General features: G+C 47.4%; 9 non-coding genes across 9 annotated transcripts; all 9 read right to left on the bottom strand.

Annotated features, from left to right (window-relative positions):
- Nucleotides 1–1,095: 1,095 nt before the first annotated feature.
- On the bottom strand, nt 1,096–1,167 carry trnad-guc (transfer RNA aspartic acid (anticodon GUC)). Its single transcript has one exon. It is a non-coding gene; the product is annotated as a tRNA-Asp (tRNA).
- Nucleotides 1,168–4,424: 3,257 nt separating this feature from the next.
- Nucleotides 4,425–4,496, bottom strand: trnad-guc (transfer RNA aspartic acid (anticodon GUC)). Its single transcript has one exon. It is a non-coding gene; the product is annotated as a tRNA-Asp (tRNA).
- Nucleotides 4,497–7,753: 3,257 nt separating this feature from the next.
- Nucleotides 7,754–7,825, bottom strand: trnad-guc (transfer RNA aspartic acid (anticodon GUC)). Its single transcript has one exon. It is a non-coding gene; the product is annotated as a tRNA-Asp (tRNA).
- Nucleotides 7,826–9,417: 1,592 nt separating this feature from the next.
- On the bottom strand, nt 9,418–9,489 carry trnad-guc (transfer RNA aspartic acid (anticodon GUC)). The gene has a single exon. It is a non-coding gene; the product is annotated as a tRNA-Asp (tRNA).
- Nucleotides 9,490–12,746: 3,257 nt separating this feature from the next.
- Nucleotides 12,747–12,818, bottom strand: trnad-guc (transfer RNA aspartic acid (anticodon GUC)). Its single transcript has one exon. It is a non-coding gene; the product is annotated as a tRNA-Asp (tRNA).
- A 1,592-nt stretch (nt 12,819–14,410) lies between these two features.
- Nucleotides 14,411–14,482, bottom strand: trnad-guc (transfer RNA aspartic acid (anticodon GUC)). The gene has a single exon. It is a non-coding gene; the product is annotated as a tRNA-Asp (tRNA).
- Nucleotides 14,483–16,074: 1,592 nt separating this feature from the next.
- On the bottom strand, nt 16,075–16,146 carry trnad-guc (transfer RNA aspartic acid (anticodon GUC)). Its single transcript has one exon. It is a non-coding gene; the product is annotated as a tRNA-Asp (tRNA).
- Nucleotides 16,147–17,738: 1,592 nt separating this feature from the next.
- Nucleotides 17,739–17,811, bottom strand: trnad-guc (transfer RNA aspartic acid (anticodon GUC)). Its single transcript has one exon. It is a non-coding gene; the product is annotated as a tRNA-Asp (tRNA).
- Nucleotides 17,812–22,732: 4,921 nt separating this feature from the next.
- Nucleotides 22,733–22,804, bottom strand: trnad-guc (transfer RNA aspartic acid (anticodon GUC)). Its single transcript has one exon. It is a non-coding gene; the product is annotated as a tRNA-Asp (tRNA).
- Between the last annotated feature and the right edge of the window lie 280 nt (nt 22,805–23,084).

Below are 23,084 nucleotides of genomic sequence, written 5' to 3'. Positions count from 1 at the left end.
ACGCTGCATTATTCTTTTCCCCTTTCCCGACACCACACTTTAGAAAGAAATCCTTCGCGTGGGTATCGAGAAGGATTGGCACCATGGGCTCGCCGTGGATGACTTCAGGTACACGGTGTGCAAAAGTGCAAGATGGGCGTTGTTCTCTCGTGCTCACAGAAGTTTTGATCTTGGTGTTCCAAACAAGGACTGTTTTGAGCGAGAAAGCTTTTTTGTGGCAGGAGGGAAGGGTTAACCAGAGGACAAGAAGATCAGGTGATTCGCATTCGAAGCAGACGTACAAGGAAAGAAGGATTAGTTTAGGCAGCATGTTGTTGTGTGAGCTGACTGAAAATCGTGTGCTTTCAGATTGAATGTTAACATTCAAGAGAGAATGGCAGGATGCTGCAAGGGAATTAAAAAAAAAATCAGGGCCGAGGGCTGATCACTCGAATACGTTGAGTAGCTCTTGCAAAGGGATCGCACAGGCTATGTTTATTGGGCATGTCGCATTCCCAACACTTTCTTCAGTGCCTCTGAGCACCTTGTCTCGTTGCGCTTGTTACTGAGCCATTCGAGGTTATTAACCTTTGCCACCTTTCACTTCTTTCCGTCCAGGTGGCCCTTGTTGAAGTTTGATGGCGTACAAGGTGTGTGACCTTCCTCCTCAGATTGTCTATTTGCCTTGAACAGGTGGTGGTGTGTGGCTGCTAGAGGGTTACTTTGCTGTCAGACTATGAACGCAATGGTGTTGCTGCCGCGTGAAAGATGTAGTGAAATGTGTTGCGTCGTGGCTTAGAAAGCATGTTGGTTGTAGAAAGCGTCGCGGTTTAATGAAGCAATGAAATGTGCCAAGGAAAATGTGTTTGGTGCATTTTGAATGAGCCGCTTTGTGAATGCAAAGAAGAGAAAGTGGCCAGTCTGATGAGTAAAGAGCGGATGTTGTGCGGTGATTGTGATAGGCGGATGTGTGGAACATGTTTGCTGTTGATAGTTTTGATAAAACGGGTGGCGGGCCGCGTTGTGGATGAGAGTCTCCATGCGGCAGTGCAAAGCGATTTGGAATTCAAGAAATTTTTCTTCCTCGCTCTCGGGTGGCCTCAGCAACACTCACGCCTCCCCGTCGGGGAATTGAACCCCGGTCGCCCGCGTGACAGGCGGGGATACTCACCACTATACTAACGAGGAAGCACACAGAGACGCTTTCTACAGTTTGCCAGAGATTGCCAGCTACCTTTGGGCTTCATAGATGTTGTGTCAGCTTGGAGGGGGCACGTTTCCATCATCATTTAGGCTTCTACTTTGGAGCCAGGCAGCCGACGCAGTACCACCGCTAAAGCTCTTGACTCAATCAATTCAATTTTATCCCTCATCCCACATCATTGATGTTACATCGCACAGTGATTTGCCTCCTCTCTGTGATGGCATACATTCAACACTTTCATCCAGTTCAGTCCTGTGACAGCTGCAGAGATCTGGACGGCGGATTCGCACTTTTGCGGGCTTGATATTGCACATCATCGGCCACTACAGGCAAGCAGGAAACGCATATGATTTTTATTTGCTTGTTTGCTTGTTTGTTTCTTTCTTTCTTTACTTGTTTGTTTTTCTCTCTTTTCCTGGCTTTGCAACAGAAGCAAGCACGATATGCAAAATACTTGAAGTTCAATGTTTTGGCCCACGCTGCATTATTCTTTTCCCCTTTCCCGACACCACACTTTAGAAAGAAATCCTTCGCGTGGGTATCGAGAAGGATTGGCACCATGGGCTCGCCGTGGATGACTTCAGGTACACGGTGTGCAAAAGTGCAAGATGGGCGTTGTTCTCTCGTGCTCACAGAAGTTTTGATCTTGGTGTTCCAAACAAGGACTGTTTTGAGCGAGAAAGCTTTTTTGTGGCAGGAGGGAAGGGTTAACCAGAGGACAAGAAGATAAGGTGATTCGCATTTGAAGCAGACGTACAAGGAAAGAAGGATTAGTTTAGGCAGCATGTTGTTGTGTGAGCTCACTGAAAGTCGTGTGCTTTCAGATTGAATGTTAACATTCAAGAGAGAATGGCAGGATGCTGCAAGGGAATTAAAAAAAAATCAGGGCCGAGGGCTGATCACTCGAATACGTTGAGTAGCTCTTGCAAAGGGATCGCACAGGCTATGTGTATTGGGCATGTCGCATTCCCAACACTTTCTTCAGTGCCTCTGAGCACCTTGTCTCGTTGCGCTTGTTACTGAGCCATTCGAGGTTATTAACCTTTGCCACCTTTCACTTCTTTCCGTCCAGGTGGCCCTTGCTGAAGTTTGATGGCGTACAAGGTGTGTGACCTTCCTCCTCAGATTGTCTATCTGCCTTGAACAGGTGGTGGTGTGTGGCTGCTAGAGGGTTATTTTGCTGTCAGACTATGAACGCAATGGTGTTGCTGCCGCGTGAAAGATGTAGTGAAATGTGTTGCGTCGTGGCTTATAAAGCATGTTGGTTGTAGAAAGCGTCGCGGTTTAATGAAGCAATGAAATGTGCCAAGGAAAATGTGTTTAGTGCATTTTGAATGAGCCGCTTTGTGAATGCAAAGAAGAGAAAGTGGCCAGTCTGATGAGTAAAGAGCGGATGGTGTGCGGTGATTGTGATAGGCGGATGTGTGGAACAAGTTTGCTGTTGATAGTTTTGATAAAACGGGTGGCGGGCCGCGTACGTGTTGTGGATGAGAGTCTCCATGCGGCAGTGCAAAGCGATTTGGAATTCAAAAAGTTTCCCTGAACAGCTCTCGGGTGGCCTCAGCAACGCTCACGCCTCCCCGTCGGGGAATTAAACCCCGGTCTCCCGCGAGACAGGCGGGGATACTCACCACTATACTAACGAGGAAGCACGTTGAAACGCTTCCTACAGTTTGCCAAAGATTGCCAGCCACCTTTGGGCATCATAGATGTTGTGTCAGCTTGGAGGGGGCACGTTTGCATCACCATTAAGGCTTCTACTTTGGAGCCAGGCAGCCGACGCAGTACCACCGCTAAAGCTCTTGACTCAATCAATTCAATTTTATCCCTCATCCCACATCATTGATGTTACATCGCACAGTGATTTGCCTCCTCTCTGTGATGGCATACATTCAACACTTTCATCCAGTTCAGTCCTGTGACAGCTGCAGAGATCTGGACGGCGGATTCGCACTTTTGCGGGCTTGATATTGCACATCATCGGCCACTACAGGCAAGCAGGAAACGCATATGATTTTTTTTTGCTTGTTTGCTTGTTTGTTTCTTTCTTTCTTTACTTGTTTGTTTTTCTCTCTTTTCCTGGCTTTGCAACAGAAGCAAGCACAATATGCAAAATACTTGGAGTTCAATGTTTTGGCCCACGCTGCATTATTCTTTTCCCCTTTCTCGACACCACACTTTAGAAAGAAATCCTTCGTGTGGGTATCGAGGAGGATTGGCACCATGGGCTCGCCGTGGATGACTTCAGGTACACGGTGTGCAAAAGTGCAAGATGGGCGTTGTTCTATCGTGCTCACAGAAGTTTTGATCTTGGTGTTCCAAACAAGGACTGTTTTGAGCGAGCAAGCTTTTTTGTGGCAGGAGGGAAGGGTTAACCAGAGGACAAGAAGATAAGGTGATTCGCATTCGAAGCAGACGTACAAGGAAAGAAGGATTAGTTTAGGCAGCATGTTGTTGTGTGAGCTGACTGAAAGTCGTGTGCTTTCAGATTGAATGTTAACATTCAAGAGAGAATGGCAGGATGCTGCAAGGGAATTTAAAAAAAAATCAGGGCCGAGGGCTGATCACTCGAATACGTTGAGTAGCTCTTGCAAAGGGATCGCACAGGCTATGTGTATTGGGCATGTCGCATTCCCAACACTTTCTTCAGTGCCTCTGAGCACCTTGTCTCGTTGCGCTTGTTACTGAGCCATTCGAGGTTATTAACCTTTGCCACCTTTCACTTCTTTCCGTCCAGGTGGCCCTTGCTGAAGTTTGATGGCGTACAAGGTGTGTGACCTTCCTCCTCAGATTGTCTATCTGCCTTGAACAGGTGGTGGTGTGTGGCTGCTAGAGGGTTATTTTGCTGTCAGACTATGAACGCAATGGTGTTGCTGCCGCGTGAAAGATGTAGTGAAATGTGTTGCGTCGTGGCTTATAAAGCATGTTGGTTGTAGAAAGCGTCGCGGTTTAATGAAGCAATGAAATGTGCCAAGGAAAATGTGTTTAGTGCATTTTGAATGAGCCGCTTTGTGAATGCAAAGAAGAGAAAGTGGCCAGTCTGATGAGTGAAGAGCGGATGTTGTGCGGTGATTGTGATAGGCGGATGTGTGGAACATGTTTGCTGTTGATAGTTTTGATAAAACGGGTGGCGGGCCGCGTACGTGTTGTGGATGAGAGTCTCCATGCGGCAGTGCAAAGCGATTTGGAATTCAAAAAGTTTCCCTTAACAGCTCTCGGGTGGCCTCAGCAAGGCTTACGCCTCCCCGTCGGGAAATTGAACCCCGGTCTCCCGCTTGACAGGCGGGGACACTCACCACTATACTAACGAGGAAGCACACAGCAAAAATTCCGACAGTTTGCCAGAGATTGCCACCCACCTTTGGGCTTCAGAGATGTTGTGTCAGCTTGGAGGGGGCACGTTTCCATCACCATTTAGGCTTTTACTTTGGAGCCAGGCAGGCGACGCAGTGCCACCGCTAAAGCTCTTGACTCAATCAATTCAATTTTATCCCTCATCCCACATCATTGATGTTACATCGCACAGTGATTTGCCTCCTCTCTGTGATGGCATACATTCAACACTTTCATCCAGTTCAGTCCTGTGACAGCTGCAGAGATCTGGACGGCGGATTCGCACTTTTGCGGGCTTGATATTGTACATCATCGGCCACTGCAGGCAAGCAGGAAACGCATATGGTTTTTTTTTGCTTGTTTGCTTATTTGTTTCTTTCTTTCTTTACTTGTTTGTTTTTCTCTCTTTTCCTGGCTTTGCAACAGAAGCAAGCACGATATGCAAAATACTTGGAGTTCAATGTTTTGGCCCACGCTGCATTATTCTTTTCCCCTTTCCCGATACCACACTTTAGAAAGAAATCCTTCGTGTGGGTATCGAGAAGGATTGGCACCATGGGCTCGCCGTGGATGACTTCAGGTACACGGTGTGCAAAAGTGCAAGATGGGCGTTGTTCTATCGTGCTCACAGACTTTTTGATCTTGGTGTTCCAAACAAGGACTGTTTTGAGCGAGAAAGCTTTTTTGTGGCAGGAGGGAAGGGTTAACCAGAGGACAAGAAGATAAGGTGATTCGCATTCGAAGCAGACGTAAAAGGAAAGAAGGATTAGTTCAGGCAGCATGTTGTTGTGTGAGCTGACTGAAAGTCGTGTGCTTTCAGATTGAATGTTAACATTCAAGAGAGAATGGCAGGATGCTGCAAGGGAATTAAAAAAAAATCAGGGCCGAGGGCTGATCACTCGAATACGTTGAGTAGCTCTTGCAAAGGGATCGCACAGGCAATGTGTATTGGGCATGTAGCATTCCCAACACTTTCTTCAGTGCCTCTGAGCACCTTGTCTCGTTGTGCTTGTTACTGAGCCATTCGAGGTTATTAACCTTTGCCACCTTTCACTTCTTTCCGTCCAGGTGGCCCTTGCTGAAGTTTGATGGCGTACAAGGTGTGTGACCTTCCTCCTCAGATTGTCTATCTGCCTTGAACAGGTGGTGGTGTGTGGCAGCCAGAGGGTCACTTTGCTGTCAGACTATGAACGCAATGGTGTTGCTGCCGCGTGAAAGATGTAGTGAAATGTGTTGCGTCGTGGCTTATAAAGCATGTTGGTTGTAGAAAGCGTCGCGGTTTAATGAAGCAATGAAATGTGCCAAGGAAAATGTGTTTAGTGCATTTTGAATGAGCCGCTTTGTGAATGCAAAGAAGAGAAAGTGGCCAGTCTGATGAGTAAAGAGCGGATGGTGTGCGGTGATTGTGATAGGCGGATGTGTGGAACAAGTTTGCTGTTGATAGTTTTGATAAAACGGGTGGCGGGCCGCGTACGTGTTGTGGATGAGAGTCTCCATGCGGCAGTGCAAAGCGATTTGGAATTCAAAAAGTTTCCCTGAACAGCTCTCGGGTGGCCTCAGCAACGCTCACGCCTCCCCGTCGGGGAATTAAACCCCGGTCTCCCGCGAGACAGGCGGGGATACTCACCACTATACTAACGAGGAAGCACGTTGAAACGCTTCCTACAGTTTGCCAAAGATTGCCAGCCACCTTTGGGCATCATAGATGTTGTGTCAGCTTGGAGGGGGCACGTTTGCATCACCATTAAGGCTTCTACTTTGGAGCCAGGCAGCCGACGCAGTACCACCGCTAAAGCTCTTGACTCAATCAATTCAATTTTATCCCTCATCCCACATCATTGATGTTACATCGCACAGTGATTTGCCTCCTCTCTGTGATGGCATACATTCAACACTTTCATCCAGTTCAGTCCTGTGACAGCTGCAGAGATCTGGACGGCGGATTCGCACTTTTGCGGGCTTGATATTGCACATCATCGGCCACTACAGGCAAGCAGGAAACGCATATGATTTTTTTTTGCTTGTTTGCTTGTTTGTTTCTTTCTTTCTTTACTTGTTTGTTTTTCTCTCTTTTCCTGGCTTTGCAACAGAAGCAAGCACAATATGCAAAATACTTGGAGTTCAATGTTTTGGCCCACGCTGCATTATTCTTTTCCCCTTTCTCGACACCACACTTTAGAAAGAAATCCTTCGTGTGGGTATCGAGGAGGATTGGCACCATGGGCTCGCCGTGGATGACTTCAGGTACACGGTGTGCAAAAGTGCAAGATGGGCGTTGTTCTATCGTGCTCACAGAAGTTTTGATCTTGGTGTTCCAAACAAGGACTGTTTTGAGCGAGCAAGCTTTTTTGTGGCAGGAGGGAAGGGTTAACCAGAGGACAAGAAGATAAGGTGATTCGCATTCGAAGCAGACGTACAAGGAAAGAAGGATTAGTTTAGGCAGCATGTTGTTGTGTGAGCTGACTGAAAGTCGTGTGCTTTCAGATTGAATGTTAACATTCAAGAGAGAATGGCAGGATGCTGCAAGGGAATTTAAAAAAAAATCAGGGCCGAGGGCTGATCACTCGAATACGTTGAGTAGCTCTTGCAAAGGGATCGCACAGGCTATGTGTATTGGGCATGTCGCATTCCCAACACTTTCTTCAGTGCCTCTGAGCACCTTGTCTCGTTGCGCTTGTTACTGAGCCATTCGAGGTTATTAACCTTTGCCACCTTTCACTTCTTTCCGTCCAGGTGGCCCTTGCTGAAGTTTGATGGCGTACAAGGTGTGTGACCTTCCTCCTCAGATTGTCTATCTGCCTTGAACAGGTGGTGGTGTGTGGCTGCTAGAGGGTTATTTTGCTGTCAGACTATGAACGCAATGGTGTTGCTGCCGCGTGAAAGATGTAGTGAAATGTGTTGCGTCGTGGCTTATAAAGCATGTTGGTTGTAGAAAGCGTCGCGGTTTAATGAAGCAATGAAATGTGCCAAGGAAAATGTGTTTAGTGCATTTTGAATGAGCCGCTTTGTGAATGCAAAGAAGAGAAAGTGGCCAGTCTGATGAGTGAAGAGCGGATGTTGTGCGGTGATTGTGATAGGCGGATGTGTGGAACATGTTTGCTGTTGATAGTTTTGATAAAACGGGTGGCGGGCCGCGTACGTGTTGTGGATGAGAGTCTCCATGCGGCAGTGCAAAGCGATTTGGAATTCAAAAAGTTTCCCTTAACAGCTCTCGGGTGGCCTCAGCAAGGCTTACGCCTCCCCGTCGGGAAATTGAACCCCGGTCTCCCGCTTGACAGGCGGGGACACTCACCACTATACTAACGAGGAAGCACACAGCAAAAATTCCGACAGTTTGCCAGAGATTGCCACCCACCTTTGGGCTTCAGAGATGTTGTGTCAGCTTGGAGGGGGCACGTTTCCATCACCATTTAGGCTTTTACTTTGGAGCCAGGCAGGCGACGCAGTGCCACCGCTAAAGCTCTTGACTCAATCAATTCAATTTTATCCCTCATCCCACATCATTGATGTTACATCGCACAGTGATTTGCCTCCTCTCTGTGATGGCATACATTCAACACTTTCATCCAGTTCAGTCCTGTGACAGCTGCAGAGATCTGGACGGCGGATTCGCACTTTTGCGGGCTTGATATTGTACATCATCGGCCACTGCAGGCAAGCAGGAAACGCATATGGTTTTTTTTTGCTTGTTTGCTTATTTGTTTCTTTCTTTCTTTACTTGTTTGTTTTTCTCTCTTTTCCTGGCTTTGCAACAGAAGCAAGCACGATATGCAAAATACTTGGAGTTCAATGTTTTGGCCCACGCTGCATTATTCTTTTTCCCTTTCCCGATACCACACTTTAGAAAGAAATCCTTCGTGTGGGTATCGAGAAGGATTGGCACCATGGGCTCGCCGTGGATGACTTCAGGTACACGGTGTGCAAAAGTGCAAGATGGGCGTTGTTCTATCGTGCTCACAGACTTTTTGATCTTGGTGTTCCAAACAAGGACTGTTTTGAGCGAGAAAGCTTTTTTGTGGCAGGAGGGAAGGGTTAACCAGAGGACAAGAAGATAAGGTGATTCGCATTCGAAGCAGACGTAAAAGGAAAGAAGGATTAGTTCAGGCAGCATGTTGTTGTGTGAGCTGACTGAAAGTCGTGTGCTTTCAGATTGAATGTTAACATTCAAGAGAGAATGGCAGGATGCTGCAAGGGAATTAAAAAAAAATCAGGGCCGAGGGCTGATCACTCGAATACGTTGAGTAGCTCTTGCAAAGGGATCGCACAGGCAATGTGTATTGGGCATGTAGCATTCCCAACACTTTCTTCAGTGCCTCTGAGCACCTTGTCTCGTTGCGCTTGTTACTGAGCCATTCGAGGTTATTAACCTTTGCCACCTTTCACTTCTTTCCGTCCAGGTGGCCCTTGCTGAAGTTTGATGGCGTACAAGGTGTGTGACCTTCCTCCTCAGATTGTCTATCTGCCTTGAACAGGTGGTGGTGTGTGGCAGCCAGAGGGTCACTTTGCTGTCAGACTATGAACGCAATGGTGTTGCTGCCGCGTGAAAGATGTAGTGAAATGTGTTGCGTCGTGGCTTATAAAGCATGTTGGTTGTAGAAAGCGTCGCGGTTTAATGAAGCAATGAAATGTGCCAAGGAAAATGTGTTTAGTGCATTTTGAATGAGCCGCTTTGAGAATGCAAAGAAGAGAAAGTGGCCAGTCTGATGAGTAAAGAGCGGATGTTGTGCGGTGATTGTGATAGGCGGATGTGTGGAACATGTTTGCTGTTGATAGTTTTGATAAAACGGGTGGCGGGCCGCGTACGTGTTGTGGATGAGAGTCTCCATGCGGCAGTGCAAAGCGATTTGGAATTCAAAAAGTTTCCCTTAACAGCTCTCGGGTGGCCTCAGCAAGGCTTACGCCTCCCCGTCGGGGAATTGAACCCCGGTCTCCCGCGTGACAGGCGGGGACACTCACCACTATACTAACGAGGAAGCACACAGAAAGGATTCCTACAGTTTGCCAGAGATTGCCACCCACCTTTGGGCTTCAGAGATGTTGTGTCAGCTTGGAGGGGGCACGTTTCCATCACCATTTAGGCGTCTACTTTGGAGCCAGGCAGGCGACACAGTACCACCGCTAAAGCTCTTGTCTCAATCAATTCAATTTTATCCCTCATCCCACATCATTGATGTTACATCGCACAGTGATTTGCCTCCTCTCTGTGATGGCATACATTCAACACTTTCATCCAGTTCAGTCCTGTGACAGCTGCAGAGATCTGGAAGGCGGATTCGCACTTTTGCGGGCTTGATATTGCACATCATCGGCCACTGCAGGCAAGCAGGAAACGCATATGGTTTTTTTTTGCTTGTTTGCTTGTTTGTTTCTTTCTTTCTTTACATGTTTGTTTTTCTCTCTTTTCCTGGCTTTGCAACAGAAGCAAGCACGATGTGCAAAATACTTGGAGTTCAATGTTTTGGCCCACGCTGCATTATTCTTTTCCCCTTTCCCGATACCACACTTTAGAAAGAAATCCTTCGTGTGGGTATCGAGAAGGATTGGCACCATGGGCTCGCCGTGGATGACTTCAGGTACACGGTGTGCAAAAGTGCAAGATGGGCGTTGTTCTCTCGTGCTCACAGAAGTTTTGATCTTGGTGTTCCAAACAAGGACTGTTTTGAGCGAGAAAGCTTTTTTGTGGCAGGAGGGAAGGGTTAACCAGAGGACAAGAAGATAAGGTGATTCGCATTCGAAGCAGACGTAAAAGGAAAGAAGGATTAGTTCAGGCAGCATGTTGTTGTGTGAGCTGACTGAAAGTCGTGTGCTTTCAGATTGAATGTTAACATTCAAGAGAGAATGGCAGGATGCTGCAAGGGAATTTAAAAAAAATCAGGGCCGAGGGCTGATGACTCGAATACGTTGAGTAGCTCTTGCAAAGGGATCGCACAGGCTATGTGTATTGGGCATGTAGCATCCCCAACACTTTCTTCAGTGCCTCTGAGCACCTTGTCTCGTTACGCTTGTTACTGAGCCATTCAAGGTTATTAACCTTTGCCACCTTTCACTTCTTTCCGTCCAGGTGGCCCTTGCTGAAGTTTGATGGCGTACAAGGTGTGTGACCTTCCTCCTCAGATTGTCTATCTGCCTTGAACAGGTGGTGGTGTGTGGCTGCTAGAGGGTCATTTTGCTGTCAGACTATGAACGCAATGGTGTTGCTGCCGCGTGAAAGATGTAGTGAAATGTGTTGCGTCGTGGCTTATAAAGCATGTTGGTTGTAGAAAGCGTCGCGGTTTAATGAAGCAATGAAATGTGCCAAGGAAAATGTGTTTAGTGCATTTTGAATGAGCCGCTTTGAGAATGCAAAGAAGAGAAAGTGGCCAGTCTGATGAGTAAAGAGCGGATGTTGTGCGGTGATTGTGATAGGCGGATGTGTGGAACATGTTTGCTGTTGATAGTTTTGATAAAACGGGTGGCGGGCCGCGTACGTATTGTGGATGAGAGTCTCCATGCGGCAGTGCAAACAGATTTGGTTTTCAAAAAGTTTTCGCGCATCGCTCTCGGGTGGCCTCAGTAAACGCTCACGCCTCCCCATCGGGGAATTGAACCCCAGTCTCCCGCGTGACAGGCGAGGATACTCACCACTATACTAACGAGGAAGCACACAGAAACGTTTCCGACAGTTTGCCAGAGATTGTCAGCCCCCTTTGGGCTTCAGAGATGTTGTGTCAGCTTGGAAGGGGCACGTTTCCATCACCATTTAGGCTTCTACTTTGGAGCCAGGCAGCCGACGCAGTACCACCGCTAAAGCTCTTGACTCAATCAATTCAATTTTATCCCTCATCCCACATCATTGATGTTACATCGCACAGTGATTTGCCTCCTCTCTGTGATGGCATACATTCAACACTTTCATCCAGTTCAGTCCTGTGACAGCTGCAGAGATCTGGACGGCGGATTCGCACTTTTGCGGGCTTGATATTGCACATCATCGGCCACTGCAGGCAAGCAGGAAACGCATATGGTTTTTTTTTGCTTGTTTGCTTGTTTGTTTCTTTCTTTCTTTACTTGTTTGTTTTTCTCTCTTTTCCTGGCTTTGCAACAGAAGCAAGCACGATATGCAAAATACTTGGAGTTCAATGTTTTGGCCCACGCTGCATTATTCTTTTCCCCTTTCCCGACACCACACTTTAGAAAGAAATCCTTCGTGTGGGTATCGAGAAGGATTGGCACCATGGGCTCGCCGTGGATGACTTCAGGTACACGGTGTGCAAAAGTGCAAGATGGGCGTTGTTCTCTCGTGCTCACAGAAGTTTTGATCTTGGTGTTCCAAACAAGGACTGTTTTGAGCGAGAAAGCTTTTTTGTGGCAGGAGGGAAGGGTTAACCAGAGGACAAGAAGATAAGGTGATTCGCATTCGAAGCAGACGTAAAAGGAAAGAAGGATTAGTTCAGGCAGCATGTTTTTGTGTGAGCTGACTGAAAGTCGTGTGCTTTCAGATTGAATGTTAACATTCAAGAGAGAATGGCAGGATGCTGCAAGGGAATTAAAAAAAAATCAGGGCCGAGGGCTGATCACTCGAATACGTTGAGTAGCTCTTGCAAAGGGATCGCACAGGCTATGTGTATTGGGCATGTAGCATTCCCAACACTTTCTTCAGTGCCTCTGAGCACCTTGTCTCGTTGCGCTTGTTACTGAGCCATTCGAGGTTATTAACCTTTGCCACCTTTCACTTCTTTCCGTCCAGGTGGCCCTTGCTGAAGTTTGATGGCGTACAAGGTGTGTGACCTTCCTCCTCAGATTGTCTATCTGCCTTGAACAGGTGGTGGTGTGTGGCTGCTAGAGGGTCATTTTGCTGTCAGACTATGAACGCAATGGTGTTGCTGCCGCGTGAAAGATGTAGTGAAATGTGTTGCGTCGTGGCTTATAAAGCATGTTGGTTGTAGAAAGCGTCGCGGTTTAATGAAGCAATGAAATGTGCCAAGGAAAATGTGTTTAGTGCATTTTGAATGAGCCGCTTTGAGAATGCAAAGAAGAGAAAGTGGCCAGTCTGATGAGTAAAGAGCGGATGTTGTGCGGTGATTGTGATAGGCGGATGTGTGGAACATGTTTGCTGTTGATAGTTTTGATAAAACGGGTGGCGGGCCGCGTACGTGTTGTGGATGAGAGTCTCCATGCGGCAGTGCAAACAGATTTGGTTTTCAAAAAGTTTTCGCGCATCGCTCTCGGGTGGCCTCAGCAACGCTCACGCCTCCCCATCGGGGAATTGAACCCCGGTCTCCCGCGTGACAGGCGAGGATACTCACCACTATACTAACGAGGAAGCACACAGCAACGTTTCCGACAGTTTGCCAGAGATTGTCAGCCACCTTTGGGCTTCAGAGATGTTGTGTCAGCTTGGAAGGGGCACGTTTCCATCACCATTTAGGCTTCTACTTTGGAGCCAGGCAGCCGACGCAGTACCACCGCTAAAGCTCTTGACTCAATCAATTCAATTTTATCCCTCATCCCACATCATTGATGTTACATCGCACAGTGATTTGCCTCCTCTCTGTGATGGCATACATTCAACACTTTCATCCAGTTCAGTCCTGTGACAGCTGCAGAGATCTGGACGGCGGATTCGCACTTTTGCGGGCTTGATATTGCACATCATCGGCCACTGCAGGCAAGCAGGAAACGCATATGTTTTTTTTTTGCTTGTTTGCTTGTTTGTTTCTTTCTTTCTTTACTTGTTTGTTTTTCTCTCTTTTCCTGGCTTTGCAACAGAAGCAAGCACGATATGCAAAATACTTGGAGTTCAATGTTTTGGCCCACGCTGCATTATTCTTTTCCCCTTTCCCGACACCACACTTTAGAAAGAAATCCTTCGTGTGGGTATCGAGAAGGATTGGCACCATGGGCTCGCCGTGGATGACTTCAGGTACACGGTGTGCAAAAGTGCAAGATGGGCGTTGTTCTCTCGTGCTCACAGAAGTTTTGATCTTGGTGTTCCAAACAAGGACTGTTTTGAGCGAGAAAGCTTTTTTGTGGCAGGAGGGAAGGGTTAACCAGAGGACAAGAAGATAAGGTGATTCGCATTCGAAGCAGACGTAAAAGGAAAGAAGGATTAGTTCAGGCAGCATGTTTTTGTGTGAGCTGACTGAAAGTCGTGTGCTTTCAGATTGAATGTTAACATTCAAGAGAGAATGGCAGGATGCTGCAAGGGAATTAAAAAAAAATCAGGGCCGAGGGCTGATCACTCGAATACGTTGAGTAGCTCTTGCAAAGGGATCGCACAGGCTATGTGTATTGGGCATGTAGCATTCCCAACACTTTCTTCAGTGCCTCTGAGCACCTTGTCTCGTTGCGCTTGTTACTGAGCCATTCGAGGTTATTAACCTTTGCCACCTTTCACTTCTTTCCGTCCAGGTGGCCCTTGCTGAAGTTTGATGGCGTACAAGGTGTGTGACCTTCCTCCTCAGATTGTCTATCTGCCTTGAACAGGTGGTGGTGTGTGGCTGCTAGAGGGTCATTTTGCTGTCAGACTATGAACGCAATGGTGTTGCTGCCGCGTGAAAGATGTAGTGAAATGTGTTGCGTCGTGGCTTATAAAGCATGTTGGTTGTAGAAAGCGTCGCGGTTTAATGAAGCAATGAAATGTGCCAAGGAAAATGTGTTTAGTGCATTTTGAATGAGCCGCTTTGAGAATGCAAAGAAGAGAAAGTGGCCAGTCTGATGAGTAAAGAGCGGATGTTGTGCGGTGATTGTGATAGGCGGATGTGTGGAACATGTTTGCTGTTGATAGTTTTGATAAAACGGGTGGCGGGCCGCGTACGTGTTGTGGATGAGAGTCTCCATGCGGCAGTGCAAACAGATTTGGTTTTCAAAAAGTTTTCGCGCATCGCTCTCGGGTGGCCTCAGCAACGCTCACGCCTCCCCATCGGGGAATTGAACCCCGGTCTCCCGCGTGACAGGCGAGGATACTCACCACTATACTAACGAGGAAGCACACAGCAACGTTTCCGACAGTTTGCCAGAGATTGTCAGCCACCTTTGGGCTTCAGAGATGTTGTGTCAGCTTGGAAGGGGCACGTTTCCATCACCATTTAGGCTTCTACTTTGGAGCCAGGCAGCCGACGCAGTACCACCGCTAAAGCTCTTGACTCAATCAATTCAATTTTATCCCTCATCCCACATCATTGATGTTACATCGCACAGTGATTTGCCTCCTCTCTGTGATGGCATACATTCAACACTTTCATCCAGTTCAGTCCTGTGACAGCTGCAGAGATCTGGACGGCGGATTCGCACTTTTGCGGGCTTGATATTGCACATCATCGGCCACTGCAGGCAAGCAGGAAACGCATATGTTTTTTTTTTGCTTGTTTGCTTGTTTGTTTCTTTCTTTCTTTACTTGTTTGTTTTTCTCTCTTTTCCTGGCTTTGCAACAGAAGCAAGCACGATATGCAAAATACTTGGAGTTCAATGTTTTGGCCCACGCTGCATTATTCTTTTCCCCTTTCCCGACACCACACTTTAGAAAGAAATCCTTCGTGTGGGTATCGAGAAGGATTGGCACCATGGGCTCGCCGTGGATGACTTCAGGTACACGGTGTGCAAAAGTGCAAGATGGGCGTTGTTCTCTCGTGCTCACAGAAGTTTTGATCTTGGTGTTCCAAACAAGGACTGTTTTGAGCGAGAAAGCTTTTTTGTGGCAGGAGGGAAGGGTTAACCAGAGGACAAGAAGATAAGGTGATTCGCATTCGAAGCAGACGTAAAAGGAAAGAAGGATTAGTTCAGGCAGCATGTTTTTGTGTGAGCTGACTGAAAGTCGTGTGCTTTCAGATTGAATGTTAACATTCAAGAGAGAATGGCAGGATGCTGCAAGGGAATTAAAAAAAAATCAGGGCCGAGGGCTGATCACTCGAATACGTTGAGTAGCTCTTGCAAAGGGATCGCACAGGCTATGTGTATTGGGCATGTAGCATTCCCAACACTTTCTTCAGTGCCTCTGAGCACCTTGTCTCGTTGCGCTTGTTACTGAGCCATTCGAGGTTATTAACCTTTGCCACCTTTCACTTCTTTCCGTCCAGGTGGCCCTTGCTGAGGTTTGATGGCGTACAAGGTGTGTGACCTTCCTCCTCAGATTGTCTATCTGCCTTGAACAGGTGGTGGTGTGTGGCTGCCAGAGGGTCATTTTGCTGTCAGACTATGAACGCAATGGTGTTGCTGCCGCGTGAAAGATGTAGTGAAATGTGTTGCGTCGTGGCTTATAAAGCATGTTGGTTGTAGAAAGCGTCGCGGTTTAATGAAGCAATGAAATGTGCCAAGGAAAATGTGTTTAGTGCATTTTGAATGAGCCGCTTTGAGAATGCAAAGAAGAGAAAGTGGCCAGTCTGATGAGTAAAGAGCGGATGTTGTGCGGTGATTGTGATAGGCGGATGTGTGGAACATGTTTGCTGTTGATAGTTTTGATAAAACGGGTGGCGGGCCGCGTACGTGTTGTGGATGAGAGTCTCCATGCGGCAGTGCAAACAGATTTGGTTTTCAAAAAGTTTTCGCGCATCGCTCTCGGGTGGCCTCAGCAACGCTCACGCCTCCCCATCGGGGAATTGAACCCCGGTCTCCCGCGTGACAGGCGAGGATACTCACCACTATACTAACGAGGAAGCACACAGAAACGTTTCCGACAGTTTGCCAGAGATTGTCAGCCACCTTTGGGCTACAGAGATGTTGTGTCAGCTTGGAAGGGGCACGTTTCCATCACCATTTAGGCTTCTACTTTGGAGCCAGGCAGCCGACGCAGTACCACCGCTAAAGCTCTTGACTCAATCAATTCAATTTTATCCCTCATCCCACATCATTGATGTTACATCGCACAGTGATTTGCCTCCTCTCTGTGATGGCATACATTCAACACTTTCATCCAGTTCAGTCCTGTGACAGCTGCAGAGATCTGGACGGCGGATTCGCACTTTTGCGGGCTTGATATTGCACATCATCGGCCACTGCAGGCAAGCAGGAAACGCATATGTTTTTTTTTTGCTTGTTTGCTTGTTTGTTTCTTTCTTTCTTTACTTGTTTGTTTTTCTCTCTTTTCCTGGCTTTGCAACAGAAGCAAGCACGATATGCAAAATACTTGGAGTTCAATGTTTTGGCCCACGCTGCATTATTCTTTTCCCCTTTCCCGACACCACACTTTAGAAAGAAATCCTTCGTGTGGGTATCGAGAAGGATTGGCACCATGGGCTCGCCGTGGATGACTTCAGGTACACGGTGTGCAAAAGTGCAAGATGGGCGTTGTTCTCTCGTGCTCACAGAAGTTTTGATCTTGGTGTTCCAAACAAGGACTGTTTTGAGCGAGAAAGCTTTTTTGTGGCAGGAGGGAAGGGTTAACCAGAGGACAAGAAGATAAGGTGATTCGCATTCGAAGCAGACGTAAAAGGAAAGAAGGATTAGTTCAGGCAGCATGTTTTTGTGTGAGCTGACTGAAAGTCGTGTGCTTTCAGATTGAATGTTAACATTCAAGAGAGAATGGCAGGATGCTGCAAGGGAATTAAAAAAAAATCAGGGCCGAGGGCTGATCACTCGAATACGTTGAGTAGCTCTTGCAAAGGGATCGCACAGGCTATGTGTATTGGGCATGTAGCATTCCCAACACTTTCTTCAGTGCCTCTGAGCACCTTGTCTCGTTGCGCTTGTTACTGAGCCATTCGAGGTTATTAACCTTTGCCACCTTTCACTTCTTTCCGTCCAGGTGGCCCTTGCTGAGGTTTGATGGCGTACAAGGTGTGTGACCTTCCTCCTCAGATTGTCTATCTGCCTTGAACAGGTGGTGGTGTGTGGCTGCCAGAGGGTCATTTTGCTGTCAGACTATGAAAGCAATGGTGTTGCTGCCGCGTGAAAGATGTAGTGAAATGTGTTGCATCGTGGCTTATAAAGCATGTTGGTTGTAGAAAGCGTCGCGGTTTAATGAAGCAATGAAATGTGCCAAGGAAAATGTGTTTAGTGCATTTTGAATGAGCCGCTTTGAGAATGCAAAGAAGAGAAAGTGGCCAGTCTGATGTGTAAAGAGCGGATGTTGTGCGGTGATTGTGATAGGCGGATGTGTGGAACATGTTTGCTGTTGATAGTTTTGATAAAACGGGTGGCGGGCCGCGTACGTGTTGTGGATGAGAGTCTCCATGCGGCAGTGCAAAGCGATTTGGAGTTCAAAAAGTTTTCCCGCATCGCTCTCGGGTGGCCTCAGCAACGCTCACGCTTCCCCGTCGGGGAATTGAACCCCGGTCTCCCGCGTGACAGGCGAGAATACTCACCACTATACTAACGAGGGAGCACACAGAAAAGTTTCCGACAGTTTGCCAGAGATTGCCAGCCACCTTTGGGCTTCAGAGATGTTGTGTCAGCTTGGAAGGGGCACGTTTCCATCACCATTTAGGCTTCTACTTTGGAGCCAGGCAGCCGACGCAGTACCACCGCTAAAGCTCTTGACTCAATCAATTCAATTTTATCCCTCATCCCACATCATTGATGTTACATCGCACAGTGATTTGCCTCCTCTCTGTGATGGCATACATTCAACACTTTCATCCAGTTCAGTCCTGTGACAGCTGCAGAGATCTGGACGGCGGATTCGCACTTTTGCGGGCTTGATATTGCACATCATCGGCCACTACAGGCAAGCAGGAAACGCATATGGTTTTTTTTTTGCTTGTTTGCTTGTTTGTTTGTTTCTTTCTTTACTTGTTTGTTTTTCTCTCTTTTCCTGGCTTTGCAACAGAAGCAAGCACGATATGCTAAATACTTGGAGTTCAATGTTTTGGCCCACGCTGCATTATTCTTTTCCCCTTTCCCGACACCACACTTTAGAAAGAAATCCTTCGCGTGGGTATCGAGAAGGATTGGCACCATGGGCTCGCCGTGGATGACTTCAGGTACACGGTGTGCAAAAGTGCAAGATGGGCGTTGTTCTCTCGTGCTCACAGAAGTTTTGATCTTGGTGTTCCAAACAAGGACTGTTTTGAGCGAGAAAGCTTTTTTGTGGCAGGAGGGAAGGGTTAACCAGAGGACAAGAAGATAAGGTGATTCGCATTCGAAGCAGACGTACAAGGAAAGAAGGATTAGTTTAGGCAGCATGTTGTTGTGTGAGCTCACTGAAAGTCGTGTGCTTTCAGATTGAATGTTAACATTCAAGAGAGAATGGCAGGATGCTGCAAGGGAATTAAAAAAAAATCAGGGCCGAGGGCTGATCACTCGAATACGTTGAGTAGCTCTTGCAAAGGGATCGCACAGGCTATGTGTATTGGGCATGTCGCATTCCCAACACTTTCTTCAGTGCCTCTGAGCACCTTGTCTCGTTGCGCTTGTTACTGAGCCATTCGAGGTTATTAACCTTTGCCACCTTTCACTTCTTTCCGTCCAGGTGGCCCTTGCTGAAGTTTGATGGCGTACAAGGTGTGTGACCTTCCTCCTCAGATTGTCTATCTGCCTTGAACAGGTGGTGGTGTGTGGCTGCTAGAGGGTTATTTTGCTGTCAGACTATGAACGCAATGGTGTTGCTGCCGCGTGAAAGATGTAGTGAAATGTGTTGCGTCATGGCTTATAAAGCATGTTGGTTGTAGAAAGCGTCGCGGTTTAATGAAGCAATGAAATGTGCCAAGGAAAATGTGTTTAGTGCATTTTGAATGAGCCGCTTTGTGAATGCAAAGAAGAGAAAGTGGCCAGTCTGATGAGTAAAGAGCGGATGGTGTGCGGTGATTGTGATAGGCGGATGTGTGGAACATGTTTGCTGTTGATAGTTTTGATAAAACGGGTGGCGGGCCGCGTACGTGTTGTGGATGAGAGTCTCCATGCGGCAGTGCAAAGCGATTTGGAATTCAAAAAGTTTCCCTGAACAGCTCTCGGGTGGCCTCAGCAACGCTCACGCCTCCCCGTCGGGGAATTAAAACCCGGTCTCCCGCGAGACAGGCGGGGATACTCACCACTATACTAACGAGGAAGCACGTTGAAACGCTTCCTACAGTTTGCCAAAGATTGCCAGCCACCTTTGGGCTTCATAGATGTTGTGTCAGCTTGGAGGGGGCACGTTTGCATCACCATTTAGGCTTCTACTTTGGAGCCAGGCAGCCGACGCAGTACCACCGCTAAAGCTCTTGACTCAATCAATTCAATTTTATCCCTCATCCCACATCATTGATGTTACATCGCACAGTGATTTGCCTCCTCTCTGTGATGGCATACATTCAACACTTTCATCCAGTTCAGTCCTGTGACAGCTGCAGAGATCTGGACGGCGGATTCGCACTTTTGCGGGCTTGATATTGCACATCATCGGCCACTACAGGCAAGCAGGAAACGCATATGATTTTTTTTTGCTTGTTTGCTTGTTTGTTTCTTTCTTTCTTTACTTGTTTGTTTTTCTCTCTTTTCCTGGCTTTGCAACAGAAGCAAGCACAATATGCAAAATACTTGGAGTTCAATGTTTTGGCCCACGCTGCATTATTCTTTTCCCCTTTCCCGACACCACACTTTAGAAAGAAATCCTTCGTGTGGGTATCGAGAAGGATTGGCACCATGGGCTCGCCGTGGATGACTTCAGGTACACGGTGTGCAAAAGTGCAAGATGGGCGTTGTTCTATCGTGCTCACAGAAGTTTTGATCTTGGTGTTCCAAACAAGGACTGTTTTGAGCGAGCAAGCTTTTTTGTGGCAGGAGGGAAGGGTTAACCAGAGGACAAGAAGATAAGGTGATTCGCATTCGAAGCAGACGTACAAGGAAAGAAGGATTAGTTTAGGCAGCATGTTGTTGTGTGAGCTGACTGAAAGTCGTGTGCTTTCAGATTGAATGTTAACATTCAAGAGAGAATGGCAGGATGCTGCAAGGGAATTAAAAAAAAAATCAGGGCCGAGGGCTGATCACTCGAATACGTTGAGTAGCTCTTGCAAAGGGATCGCACAGGCTATGTGTATTGGGCATGTAGCATTCCCAACACTTTCTTCAGTGCCTCTGAGCACCTTGTCTCGTTGCGCTTGTTACTGAGCCATTCGAGGTTATTAACCTTTGCCACCTTTCACTTCTTTCCGTCCAGGTGGCCCTTGCTGAAGTTTGATGGCGTACAAGGTGTGTGACCTTCCTCCTCAGATTGTCTATCTGCCTTGAACAGGTGGTGGTGTGTGGCTGCTAGAGGGTTATTTTGCTGTCAGACTATGAACGCAATGGTGTTGCTGCCGCGTGAAAGATGTAGTGAAATGTGTTGCGTCGTGGCTTATAAAGCATGTTGGTTGTAGAAAGCGTCGCGGTTTAATGAAGCAATGAAATGTGCCAAGGAAAATGTGTTTAGTGCATTTTGAATGAGCCGCTTTGTGAATGCAAAGAAGAGAAAGTGGCCAGTCTGATGAGTGAAGAGCGGATGTTGTGCGGTGATTGTGATAGGCGGATGTGTGGAACATGTTTGCTGTTGATAGTTTTGATAAAACGGGTGGCGGGCCGCGTACGTGTTGTGGATGAGAGTCTCCATGCGGCAGTGCAAAGCGATTTGGAATTCAAAAAGTTTCCCTTAACAGCTCTCGGGTGGCCTCAGCAAGGCTTACGCCTCCCCGTCGGGAAGTTGAACCCCGGTCTCCCGCGTGACAGGCGGTGACACTCACCACTATACTAACGAGGAAGCACACAGAAAAAATTCCGGCAGTTTGCCAGAGATTGCCACCCACCTTTGGGCTTCAGAGATGTTGTGTCAGCTTGGAGGGGGCACGTTTCCATCACCATTTAGGCTTTTACTTTGGAGCCAGGCAGGCGACGCAGTACCACCGCTAAAGCTCTTGACTCAATCAATTCAATTTTATCCCTCATCCCACATCATTGATGTTACATCGCACAGTGATTTGCGTCCTCTCTGTGATGGCATACATTCAACACTTTCATCCAGTTCAGTCCTGTGACAGCTGCAGAGATCTGGACGGCGGATTCGCACTTTTGCGGGCTTGATATTGTACATCATCGGCCACTGCAGGCAAGCAGGAAACGCATATGGTTTTTTTTTGCTTGTTTGCTTATTTGTTTCTTTCTTTCTTTACTTGTTTGTTTTTCTCTCTTTTCCTGGCTTTGCAACAGAAGCAAGCACGATATGCAAAATACTTGGAGTTCAATGTTTTGGCCCACGCTGCATTATTCTTTTCCCCTTTCCCGATACCACAATTTAGAAAGAAATCCTTCGTGTGGGTATCGAGAAGGATTGGCACCATGGGCTCGCCGTGGATGACTTCAGGTACACGGTGTGCAAAAGTGCAAGATGGGCGTTGTTCTATCGTGCTCACAGACTTTTTGATCTTGGTGTTCCAAACAAGGACTGTTTTGAGCGAGAAAGCTTTTTTGTGGCAGGAGGGAAGGGTTAACCAGAGGACAAGAAGATAAGGTGATTCGCATTCGAAGCAGACGTAAAAGGAAAGAAGGATTAGTTCAGGCAGCATGTTGTTGTGTGAGCTGACTGAATGTCGTGTGCTTTCAGATTGAATGTTAACATTCAAGAGAGAATGGCAGGATGCTGCAAGGGAATTTAAAAAAAATCAGGGCCGAGGGCTGATCACTCGAATACGTTGAGTAGCTCTTGCAAAGGGATCGCACAGGCAATGTGTATTGGGCATGTAGCATTCCCAACACTTTCTTCAGTGCCTCTGAGCACCTTGTCTCGTTGCGCTTGTTACTGAGCCATTCGAGGTTATTAACCTTTGCCACCTTTCACTTCTTTCCGTCCAGGTGGCCCTTGCTGAAGTTTGATGGCGTACAAGGTGTGTGACCTTCCTCCTCAGATTGTCTATCTGCCTTGAACAGGTGGTGGTGTGTGGCAGCCAGAGGGTCACTTTGCTGTCAGACTATGAACGCAATGGTGTTGCTGCCGCGTGAAAGATGTAGTGAAATGTGTTGCGTCGTGGCTTATAAAGCATGTTGGTTGTAGAAAGCGTCGCGGTTTAATGAAGCAATGAAATGTGCCAAGGAAAATGTGTTTAGTGCATTTTGAATGAGCCGCTTTGAGAATGCAAAGAAGAGAAAGTGGCCAGTCTGATGAGTAAAGAGCGGATGTTGTGCGGTGATTGTGATAGGCGGATGTGTGGAACATGTTTGCTGTTGATAGTTTTGATAAAACGGGTGGCGGGCCGCGTACGTGTTGTGGATGAGAGTCTCCATGCGGCAGTGCAAAGCGATTTGGAATTCAAAAAGTTTCCTTTAACAGCTCTCGGGTGGCCTCAGCAAGGCTTACGCCTCCCCGTCGGGGAATTGAACCCCGGTCTCCCGCGTGACAGGCGGGGACACTCACCACTATACTAACGAGGAAGCACACAGAAAGGATTCCTACAGTTTGCCAGAGATTGCCACCCACCTTTGGGCTTCAGAGATGTTGTGTCAGCTTGGAGGGGGCACGTTTCCATCACCATTTAGGCGTCTACTTTGGAGCCAGGCAGGCGACACAGTACCACCGCTAAAGCTCTTGACTCAATCAATTCAATTTTATCCCTCATCCCACATCATTGATGTTACATCGCACAGTGATTTGCCTCCTCTCTGTGATGGCATACATTCAACACTTTCATCCAGTTCAGTCCTGTGACAGCTG

The sequence above is a fragment of the Heterodontus francisci genome, chromosome 34 (genome assembly GCF_036365525.1).
Source record: "Heterodontus francisci isolate sHetFra1 chromosome 34, sHetFra1.hap1, whole genome shotgun sequence".
Taxonomy (NCBI): Eukaryota; Metazoa; Chordata; class Chondrichthyes; order Heterodontiformes; family Heterodontidae; genus Heterodontus; species Heterodontus francisci.
This window is presented reverse-complemented; position numbering and strand designations above follow the sequence as displayed.